The sequence below is a fragment of the Orcinus orca genome, chromosome 2 (assembly GCF_937001465.1).
Source record: "Orcinus orca chromosome 2, mOrcOrc1.1, whole genome shotgun sequence".
In the NCBI taxonomy this organism is placed as follows: domain Eukaryota; kingdom Metazoa; phylum Chordata; class Mammalia; order Artiodactyla; family Delphinidae; genus Orcinus; species Orcinus orca.
The window spans coordinates 146,301,781-146,314,328 of record NC_064560.1 but is presented as its reverse complement, the minus strand read 5'-3'; the positions used below and the strand labels follow the sequence as shown (position 1 = coordinate 146,314,328).

The 12,548-nt window shown below is 35.4% G+C and overlaps 1 pseudogene; it reads right to left on the bottom strand.

Moving 5' to 3' along the window:
• Positions 1 to 824: 824 nt before the first annotated feature.
• Positions 825 to 12,548, bottom strand: part of LOC101269626 (transcription elongation factor 1 homolog) — a 32,773-nt pseudogene continuing 21,049 nt past the window's right edge.

Genomic DNA, 12,548 nt, shown 5'->3' with positions numbered 1-12,548 from the left:
TTCCATGTCTTGACTATTGTAAATAATGCTGCAGTGAACGTGGGGGAGCAGATAACTTTTCAAGTTAGTGTTTTGTTTCCTTTGGATAAATATCCAGAAGTGGAATTTCTAGATCATATGGTAGTTCTATTTCTAATTTTTTGAGGGAACGCCATACTGTTTTCCCTAATAGCTGCACCAATTTACATTCTCACTAACAGAGCACAGGGATTCCCTTTTCTTTATATCCTCATGAACACTTGTTATTTCTTACCTTTTTGATAATAACCATTTTTTTGTGTGTATGTGTGTGTTGGCTGCTTTATTTAAGGGCCGGTGACTGACAGCTATCCCCAACCCAGCCCCTCCCTCCTCTACAAAAGTGGCCAAACCTGAAAACAGGCCGCTCTGCCAGGGGGCCTGTGGGGCTGTGGCTTGAATCCCAGGCCACAGGCCTTGGAAGGCAGGGAAGGAGGATGGGCAGTCAGTCCAGTTCAAATGGACAAATGCTGGTGAGGTGGGGGAAGATGCTAGAGAGTCCTGAGGCAGCCTCTGCTGGGCTTGCCCTCACCTAGGATGTCAGGACACTGGTCCCTGGAGGAGCCAACACCCCAAAGCCAGGGGGCCAGGTGCCAGAGGAGGGAGCAAGTCAAAGGCTTTTGGAGCCAAGGGAGGCAGTTCAGGACCCTGGAGCCCAGCAACCCTTCAACACTACCCCATGCTCACGAGGACACTGCCAGAGTCACACCTGCAGCCACACCCACACTCACACCCACACCCACACCCACATCCATGCCAATTCCACATACACACAGGGCTGCAAAGGCCCTGGACCCACACCCTGGACCCACACCCTGGACCCTGGAATGTCTCTGGATTGGTACCCAGCAGGTGAGGCTGCCAAGGGGGTGGGTCCTCTGCGTTGCTAGTGATTGGCTGCCTCGCAGGCCTCTATCCAATCGCTGTACACGTCCACTGGTTCTGACAGATAAGTGATGGGCGTCTGGAATTATTCTAGGCACATGGTACAAGAGATGACTCCAGTGTTGTGGGCCTGGTCCATTTTCATGTCACAAGACTTCTCGTGGTTGCAGAAGGGGCAGGTGAACTGGGCATCTAGGGAGACTGTCATCTTCTTCTTGGGGGGGTGGCTTCTGTTTTGACTTTCTGCGCACCACGTCTGCAGGAGGGCAAACCTGCACTTGCCGACCCTCGTTGCAACAGCCTCGTTCACCCGGGAGACAGTGACTTCCAGCTCCCGGCAGAAGCCGATAACAACCATTTTGACAGGTGTGAGGTGATACCTCATTTTGGTTTTAATTTGCATTTCCCTAATGATTAGTGATGTCGATCACAATTTCATGTATCTGTTGGCCATCTGTATGTCTTCTTTCGAAAAATGTCTATTCAGATTCCCTGCCCATTTCTTAATCAGATTATTTGTCTTTTTTGCTATTGAGTTGTATGAATTCTTTATATATTTTGGATATTAACCCTTTATTGGATATGTGATTTGCAAATATTTTTTTTCCATTCCATTGTTTGCCTTTTCATTTTGTTGGTGTTTTCCTTTGCTATGCAGATGCCTTTTAGTTTGATGTAGTACCACTTGTTTATTCCTGCTTTTGGTATCAAATCAAAAAAATTGTCACCAAGACCTATGTCAAGGAGCTTAAAGCCTGTTTTCTTATAGGAGTTTTATGATTCCAGATCTTATATTCAATTCTTTAATCCATTTTGAGTTGATTCTTATGTATGGCCTAAAATAGTGGTCCAGTTTCATTCTTTTGCATGTGGCTGTCCAGCTTTCCAAACACCACTTATTGAAGAGACTGTCCTTTCCCTATTACCTATTTTTGGTTCCCTTGCCATAAATTAATTGACTGTATATGTGTTGGTTTATTTCTGGGCTTTCTACTCTGTTCCATGGATTTATGTGTCTGTTTTTATGCCAGTACCATACTGTTTTGAGTAATATAGCTTTGTCATGTAGTTTGAAATTGCAGCACATAATGCCTTTAGCTTTGTTCTTTCTCAAGGTTGCTTTGGCTATTTGGGGTCTTTTGTGGTTCCATAAAAATTTTCAGATTGTTTCTTCTATTTTTGTGAAAAATGCCATTGGAATTTTCATAAAGATTGCATTGAATCTGTAAATTGCTTTGTGTAGTATGGGCATTTTAACAATATTAATTCCTATAGTCCATGAGCATTGAATAGCTTTCCATTTTTTTGTGTTGTCCTCAATTTCTTTCATCAATGTCTTATAGTTTTTCGAGTATAAGTCTTTTACCTCCTTGGTTAAATTTACTTCTAGGAATTTTATTCTTTTTGATGCAGTTGTAAATGGGATTGTTTTCTTAATTTCTCTTTCTGATAACTTGTTATTAGTGTAGAGAAATGCAACTGCTCTTGTATATTTATTTTGCATCCTGCAACTTTACTGAATTTATTTATTAGTTCTCAAGAGTGTTTTGGTGGAGTCTTTTGGGTTTTCTATATATAATATCATGTCATCTGCAAATAGTTACAGTTTTTTTTTTTTTTTTAAAGAAGATGTTGGGAGTAGGAGTTTATTAATTAATTTATTTTTGCTGTGTTGGGTTTTCGTTTCTGTGTGAGGGCTTTCTCTAGTTGTGGCAAGCGGGGGCCACTCTTCATCGCAGTGCATGGGCCTCTCACTGTCGCAGCCTCTCTTGTTGTGGAGCACAGGCGCCAGACGCGCAGGCTCAGTAGTTGTGGCTCATGGGCCTGGTTGCTCTGTGGCATGTGGGATCCTCCCAGACCAGGGCTCGAACCCGTGTCCCCTGCATTAGCAGGCAGATTCTCAACCACTGCGCCACCAGGGAAGCCCCAAATAGTTACAGTTTTACTTCTTCCTTTCTAATTTGGATGTCTTATACTTCTTTTTCTTGTTTGAATATTGTGTCTAGGGCTTCCAATACTGTGTTGAATAAGAATAGTGAGAGTGGGCATCTTTGTCTTGTTCCTAATCTTAGAGGAAAAGCTTTGATGTTAGCTGTGGGCTTGTCATATATGGCTTTTATTATGTTGAAGTATGTTCCTTCTATAACCACTTTGTTGAGAGTTATTTTCATCTTGAGGTGATCAATATGGAGATGTGAAATTTTTATACATAGTACTTTTGCTATGTTGTGGCTTTGCAAGGACTTGTGTTAAAACTGCTTCTATGTCTAAGGAAAGAAAACTGCCTGCCTATTGGTTTGTCCTGGTGTGGGATAGGAGATAAAATCGGTTCCTATCAAAGATTTGGTTGTTGTGGGTATTTTAAGATTTGGAGAAATTATAGGACTATAGTAAAAATAGATTCCCAATGGATATTATTACCAAACATGTTTGTTTTGCCTGATGCACAGCAAGCCAAAAGGCTGAGACACTGAGGTTTGTAGCAAAGAGAGAGTTAATTGGTAAGGCATCCAAGTGAGGAGATGGGAGAGCAAGTCTCAAATCTGCCTCCCCTAAGGTAAGGGGGTTGTTGTATTTGTGTATAAAGAATAAAGCAGGGTGGTCTGAGTCACGGGGAGTGTGGGGAGCTTGGGGAAATGTGACTGGAAAAAAGTGCAATAATCATTGTTCTGCACAGGCGTAACTCAGCTACAGGCCTCTGCACATTCAAAAGGTCACTGAGTGGACACTCCTGCACGTCCAGCTGGAGGGTCAGTGGGCCTATTCAGTCTTAACCAGCTCAGCTGGAACTTGACACAGCTGACTCTCAGCTCAGCTTGTGCTAGACCTAGGTGACTGCACATTCCTGGAAAATAACTCGGGCAGACATCTTATTGTTTGGGCTATGTGCAGCTTGGAGGACATATAAGTCTTAAAATGACCTTAATTGGTAAGGGCAGATGAAATGGATTTAACCCAAGATATCATATTACATTTTGAACCATGTGTATCTGTGGAGTACAAAATCTCATCATGCATACCTTTGACTGCAGCTGCAGAAGTGTTCCTTTAGACAAAGTTGTGATCCAATTTTGTCTGGAGAAAGGCAGAAATTATTCATATTCCATTGTTTGTAAAGTTACCTGTTGTTTTCTTTCATTAGTTTGGTAACACTCATTTTATTTGCATTTAAATATTTTAAGCAACCTAAGCACAAATGTACAAGTAAAGATGTGTTAAAATGAATTTCTTGATATCCATTATTTCATGGATATCAAGCAGAAAAGTAGAACAAAAGCCCCCAAAAAGCAAAAAATGATTTTTGCTTTTGTGATTTCTTTGAAACTTATCTAACATGCATGTTCTGTAAAAACAGTGAACAGTGGAATAACTTGATATGATGGCTAGATTTATTTAATATTTTATGAAATCTTTATGAACAATCCAAGTATAATTGTTCAGAACATGTGTATTAAGTTGATGTAAGTGGAATAAAAGTTTTATGAATGAAAAAAAACTAGAAACATGAACTCTCAATTTTTCTTTTATTCCTCAGTTTAATATTAAGGAAGTACATTTTGTTTTTTTGTGTCAACATTTATCTTAGAAGATGCTTTCATCATTTTTCTCATGCTTTCAGGTTGTTCTTTTGAAACATGACTGATTTTAATATATACTTTCCACCACTCTTTGCATTTGTTGTATTTATCGATTTACAATGCTTTATAAATTTTAGTTATTTGTTCTAACAAAAATAACTTTAGTATTGCTCATATAGGATCCAAAAATTGTCTTATTCGTTGGTGAGGAAATGAACATGTGAATATCCTAGAATATCTTTTTTGTTTGTTTGTTTTTTTGCGGTACGCGGGCCTCTCACTGCCGTGGCCTCTCCCGTTGCAGAGCACAGGCTCCGGACGCGCAGGCTCAGCGGCCATGGCTCACGGGCCCAGCTGCTCCGCGGCATGTGGGATCTTCCCGGACCGGGGCACGAACCTGTGTCCTCTGCATCGGTAGGCGGACTCTCAACCCCTGCGCCACCAGGGAAGCCCTAGGCATAAGTTTTTTAATTGCACTTTGCTTTATTGTGCTTCACAGATACTGCATTTTTGACAAATTGAAAGTTTGTGTCAATTCTGCATTGTCAGACAATAGCATTTTTTAGCAATAAAGTATTTTAAAATTAAGGTATGTACACTGCTTTTTAGAGAAATTACTATTGCACACTTACTAGACTACAGTATAGTGTAAACATAAGTTTTATATGCACTGGGAAACCAAAAAATTCATGTGACTTGCTTTATTCCAATATTAGCTTTATTGTGGTGGTCTGGAGCTGAATTTGCAATGTCTCTGAAGTATGCCTGTATTTACTGACTGATTAACAACCTTAGCTTTTTATTTTATGAGATGTTGGGGGAAAATCTCTGAGTTGTATTTGAAGAATTTGATCTACTTTAAGAGAAAATTCATACCTTACAGTACATTTTAGTTGGTAGGTAAGATATAAATAAATATCAGAGGGTTTTAATAAATTAAAGGAAAGCTTTTACTATAGATTAATATTTGACCTTATAGTAGAAATAATTTTATAATGAAACACATATATATCTGTGAGAGGCTGAATATACAAATGGAATATGGCCAGGCCATAACTAAAACATAGAACTCTGATCCACATCCTTACTAGCACCCAGGCAGGGAAGCCAAACCACAACCTCTGTAGCAATCAGCCCCCAAAGGCAAAACTTGATCAATAACTGCCAACTTCTCTAATTTTTGCCCTGCTTCTAACTTCAGACCAACCAGAGGAAATGAAACATGCTTCCCTAGCCAATCACATAGGGTGCCCTTCTACGTTAGCCTGTCTCCAGATTCCTCATGCTGACAGCTTCCATTCAGGGTGTACCTGAAGCCTTTTCTTTTTTCCACTTTAAAGCTTTACACTTCCGTTACTGCCTTTAAATCCCTATGAAATGCAAGTGATGGTAATGGACTCTAGTTCTGAATAAAAAGCCTTTGCTTGTTCACATACAGGTGGTCTTCACTTATTTACACAACTGGAAATGTAAATGTATGGAATACTGAGAATTATAAAATCCAAACTATATCATCTAAGATTTTAAAATAACAATTTCAGGGTATAAATTACTTCGAGTTAAGTAATCTCATGATGGTAAAAATTTGCTGACTCTCAGCTAGAAATTGAGAAGCAGTCAATTCTAATTTACACACTAGCTTTCCAACAATTTCTTGATTTTGAAATATGGATTTTCATATCCACACTTATGAAATTAACTGAGATCATCTGAAAGTTATTTTAATACATAATTTATAGTGATCCTTTGATTCATTAACCCAGAATAATACCTGGTGATTTAAAGTTTTATCCAGAAAAGAATTTTGACTTTCAGTTAGTTGGTAAGGAATATCCAATATTTAGATAAGAAATTCAATTTTCTTTTCAGAGAAGCCAAGATGATTAGAGTCAGAGAGCCAGAGGCACTATGCTGTTTCATTTCAACGTATACCTAAACCAATTCTGTTTTTAAGTATATATTTTACTTCAAGAAATTTCATCTGCCTTGAGATCCATAAACTCTCACTATTGCATTCATATTTATTGCTTTTAAAGTAATTATTGTGCTAACTAATACATTAAATTTGTTCTGTTAAATATAAGAAGACTTAACTTTATAAAAATCTCCCTGGAGTTTTCTCCTGGACTATTATTTAGTTATGTTCAAACACAAATTATAATAGCCAATAACATAAGAATGTTTCTGGAGGGCTTTTAAAGAAGAAAGAAAAATGAAAAAACACCTGGTAATGTGTATTTCAGTCAGGAAATCCAAGGATTCACTAGTGGTTTTCAACCTTTCCTAGCCTTTGTAATAGTGATAAATACAAACACATATAGTGTTTATTATGTGCCAATTATTGTTCTAAGCACATTATAGGTATGAACTCACTAATCCTTATACCAATTCTAGGAGGTTAGTGTAATAATTCCTTACCACTTCCTTTAGATTTATAATTTTTGTGACCTAAATCAATGGCACTTATATTTTAGATATGAATGTAATTTAAAATTAAAAAGAATGGGAAAGAGTCACAGAGTGTTTTCACCAAGTAAAGTTATAAGAACTACCCACCACCATCAACACAACTGCTATCTACTGTCATCACTTTTTCATTGAAAACAAATATTTAACATCAAAACAGTGAGCCTAGGGTGCTTCCCTGGTGGTGCAGCCTGCACTTCGCTTCCGGAGCCTGTGGTCTGCAACGGGAGAGGCCACAACAGTGAGAGGCCCGCGTACCGCAAAAAACACAAAACAAAACAAAAAACACAGTGAGCCTAAACTCAGAGTAAAGAGCACTCTTACTGAAAAAAAAAAATGCTTTATAGAAAGCTCATTTTATTCCTCATTTTTGTCAGATGTTTACATGGATCAATAAAAGCTTTATTGACAACCAAAGACAATCTGTGGTTTTACTTGAAAAATATATTAGAAATTTTAAAGGGTCTGACTAGTTGAAGCCAAAAACAGTCAATCCTTTGTGAATGATACTAAAAACATTCAAATTTCCCAAGTTTTGTGTGAATAAATTATAAATTAATTGGCTGGTTGAATTCTTTACTTTTTACTTTATTTATTTTTTTTGGTCTAATAACTGAGCAGTGTGAACAATAATAGAAAAAAATAAAGCCACACAAAGAAATGAATGCTCATCCATGCTCATTTGTCTGTAATATTGTGAAATAAATGTGTTTTGCATATTGAGCAGTCAGTTTATTTTCCTCATGCCTGCCATTAAGTTATATGGTTTCTTGATCTGTGAGTTAGCACTTGGTTTTCCAGGGTCCTCTACTTTGACTTTAATGTCACTACATCCTTGGGAATAGCAAGCATCACATTTGAAGCTCCAGGGATTTGGTGCCTGTCTGTAGAGCATACAAAGCATAACTCAATGTTTTTTTTTTTCAAGGGTTTAGCTTTCAAGCTGTGTTAATTTGTTATTTGGTTGCCACACTGATTTTTTTTCTTTTATTAATTATATCTTCGGCTCTTTGGTTGGTCTATAATAGGGATATATTGATTATTCTTGTGGATGAGTAATTGAGGTATAATAGTTCCAAATTCTATATCCAGAAATCAGGAAATAGCTAATAACTTGAATCAGTGTCAAACTGTACATTATTGGTTGAAGAGAGTTGGATGATAATTCAGCTCTGCAAAGGGATAAATGATCACTTGAGAATAACATTAGTACTGGATTAATGTCTTATTGATTTCTGAGAAAGAATGGAAATGTGGTCATGTTTTCTGCTTTTAAAGAGGATATTTCTTTTGGAGAGGTTATTTTTATCACATTAACACCTTAATCAAAATAATCAGAAAGTGACATGATTATGTGGCTATCAACTAGCAAACTGTTACTCAAAAATAACTGAAACAATATTGTGAGTGTGACTATGGAAATACCAATTAGGACAAGTGGATTTGGTTGGTGATTCATATATAGAGTTCATAGAGGAAAACATCCTAGTAAAAATAGTTTTATACCACATAGCAATATGTTTGATCCCAGATATTTCATTTTATTTGAAAAATTAGTTTAAAATAATTTGTAATAAAACATACTGTAATGGGCTGAATTGTGCCCCCCCCAACAAAAAAAAGATATGTCCTAACCCTAATGCCCAGTACCTGTGACTGTGAATTAATTTGGAGAAAGGATCTTCACAGATACAATTAAGTTAAGGGTCCCAAGATGAGAGCATCTTGAATAACCCAGGTGGACCCTAAGTCCAATGAAACATGTCTTTCTTAGAGACACAGGGGATAAAGCCATGTGAAAATGGAGGCAGAGATTGGAATGATGTGTCCACAAACCAAGAAATGCCAAGGAATCCTGCAGCAACCAGAAGCTAGGAGAAAATCATGGACAGATTCTCCCCCAGAACTTCAAGAGTCAGCCAATCCTACCAGCACTGATTTTGGGCTTCTGGCCTCTAGAACTGTGAGAGGATATTTTTTGTTTTTTTAAGCCATCAAAATTGCTGTAATTGGTTGCAGCAGCTCTAATAAACCAATACATACACTTATGCAGAGACTAAAATGTCAGAAAATTGAAAAACTAAAATAGGAAAGTAGTTATATCATATTGATTCAACAAGAGCTAAGTAGAGAATTAACTCTGAGTCATCCCAACTTTTATCTCATATCTATATTAACAAGCTTAAATAAAATTAATTGAATTTGCAACAACTCATGATTTCATGTTACATTCCAAAATCATTAAAGATAGAGGAGTAATACAAATGAATACAGTGAAGTCCAAATTTATAAGCAGAAACTGATTAAAAATGAAAATTAATTTGGAATCCAACCATTTAAAATATCTAGGGAAAATACTTCCTGAAACAAATATTTAGGGGGAAAGTCATTTGGGAGACCTTTAAATGCTTAAGCAGAACATGAAAAATATTAACCAAATGTGATATTAATTGCTGTGAGGTTAAATAGCTAACAGCAGAACAACGATCTTTATGCACAAAGTCTTTCTAGTTTTCAGTCAATTATTGTTTGTATAATTAGTAAGCAATTTCATCATCTATGTTATAGTTATTTAAAATCAAGTCAAAAATAATTCCATTATAGTTTGGGGAGATGTTCTTATGCCTTAAGTTAGACTGACTCATTAAAAAATGCTCCAAAATTTATCTATTTAGACTTAACCAAATATGTTTTTAAAAGAACAACTAACTGACATAATTTAGATCATAATCCTCTTAAAAATATTTTAGAAAAGGGTTACGTTGTATTTAAAAAAACTCTATCCAAATTATATAGAATCTGGATGGTTACTGTCATTGCCAAGTATTATCAAAATAATTGTATTCATATAAATGCCCGAATTTTAAATCCTTCATAAGCTTCACAGAACATAGAGTTCTCACTAAACAAACAAAATATGGCATCAAGCCAAGGGAATGAAGAGAATTGAAATCTCACTTTGGATAAATGTGTAGTTAGTTACTGTTGACTGATTAATTCAACCCTTTTATTTCTATTCTAAGCTTTTCTTATTTGATATTAGAATATATAACAAATGGAGTTTCAAGAATATATTTTGAAAGACACTGTGTCAAAGTAAAGGTTATCTCCTGATGAGATTTTTAATTAATTAAAGTTCAATAGAAGTTTAATATGAAAAAAAGTTACTGTAAATATGTTTGGTAATGCTACAATTTGTTCTGATGTGCTACTGAGTAAAATAAGTTTGTAAGGCGATATGAAAATATGTTTTAATAACTGAAGTTTTCTTCATCACCTTGTATTAAGCATATTCTGTAAAAGTTTTTAAGTTTTATAAATTTTTATTGCAGATGAAAGTAGGTATTTAGAAAGGGTATTGGAGAGATATGTTTTAATGGTTTATCAGTTTTAGATTTGATTCCTTGTCCTACAACCTACAATACTGAATAAGCTAATCAATGTAATCACATACTAAATGAAGCAGATTAGGTACTCAATAAATGCTATTTATTATTTATTTTTTAAAATTTATTTTATTGAAGTATAGTTGATTTACAATGTATTAGTTTCTGCTATACAGCAAAGTGATTCAGTTTTTTATATATATATATATATATATATATATATTCTCTTCTACATTCATTTTCATTACAGTTTATTACAGGATATTGAATATAGTTCCCCATGCTATACAGTAAGACCTTGTTGTTTATCCATTCTATATATAATAGCTTGCATCTGCTAATCCCCAAATCCCAATCCATCCCTTCCCCACTCCCCCTCCCCTTTGGCAACTGCAAGTCTGTTTTCTATGTTTGTGTATCTGTTTCTGTTTCATAGATAAGTTCACTTGTGTCATATTTTAGATTTCACATATAAGTGATATCATATGGTATTTGTCTTTCTCTTTTTGATTTACTTCACTTAGTGTGATAATCTCTAGGTCCATCCATGTTGCTGCAAATGACATTATTTCATTCTTTTTCAATGGCTTAGTAGTATTCCATTGTATATATGTAGCACATCTTCTTTACCCGTTAATCTGTCAATGGACGTTTAGGTTTTTTCCATGTCTTGGCTATTGAGAATAGTGCTTCCATGAGCATAAGGGTGCATGTATCTTTTTGAATTATAGTTTTGTATGATTATATGCCCAGGAGTTGGATTGCAGGATCATATGGAACTCCATTTTTAATTTTTGTGAAGAACCTCCATACTGTTCTCCATAGTGGCTGACCAATTTACATTCCCACCAACAGTGTAGGAAGGTTCCCTTTTCTCCACACCCTCTGCAGCATTTATTATTTATAGACCTTTTAATGATGGTCATTCTGACTGGTGTGAAGTGATACCTTATTGAAGTAGTTTTGATTTGAATAAATGCTATTTCATTTTTTCTTTATTCATCTTTCCTAGATGTTCTAAGTTTTTTGGAGTTGTACCCATTCTCTCCTTTTAATGTCTGAAAAAAATTGAAGGTATTAGTGGATTTTAATAAACCTATTGATTATTAAAAATATATATCATATCTTTTTAACTTTATTTATTAAGTAGAAAATTGGCATGGATTAGAGTTCATGTGTTCTCTTAAGTAGTAGGATAAATAGCTGGGTATTTCTGATATTTTCCTGACTGATGTCAACATCAGGGTGGAGACATTTATAAATATCTTTGCCTTAACATTCCTGACTTCTTGAACTCCATTAACCTTCACCTTCATGCAATTTCAACAACCCAGTCCCATGAACACACATTGAATTTTGTTATCTTTTAGAATTGCTATTTTTCAAAATTTTTAGAAACATAGTGTTTTTTGCCTACCACTTTCACTACTGTTGCCCCACTTAATGGAATCTTTGACCTCATGGAGACTCCTAAGTCCTTAATCACCTGACTACTTATTTATAATTATTTTTACTAATTTTGGGCCTTTCCTGCCTTCACTTTCTTCTCATATTAAAGCATATCATATGCTCAATATGAGCCAACGCTGTTTTTATTACAATCAGTAGAAAAACAGTTAAGTCTTTTTAAGGTAAAAACATTAATAACTACAGGAAAGGCAAGGTTTAGCTGGTGCTCATGGAGCACTGGAAATGGATGGTTTATTCAATAAATGGTTCTAAAACAATTGGCTAACCAGGTGGGAAAACAAACTAAAATATTAATTTAATTTATATTTTATTTTTTACATGGAAAAACAAATTTATAACTCTAAAAGGAATTACAGAAACATTTTAAAAAATAAAATCAGGGTAGAGAAGAATTTCTTAAAGGACAAAAAGGGAAATATTTCACAACCTTAAATTTTTTAATTTATATATATCTGTACCACAAGAAATATTATAAACTTAGTTCAAAGCAAGCTGTAGATTAAACATTTGTAATGCATACAAGTGATAAAAAGTTGATAACTAGAGTATGAAAGTAATTTCTACAAATCAATAAGAGAAAACAAAAAGAATGGAAAATGGGCTAAAGAACATTGTTTCAGTCAGGGTTCAATAGGAGTCATATGGTACATTCAAAAGGGGCTTTGACGAGAGTTCAATACAAGGACTGTTTACAAAGGTAAGGGCATGATTTTGTAAACCAACTAGGAATAGACTAATTCTGTAG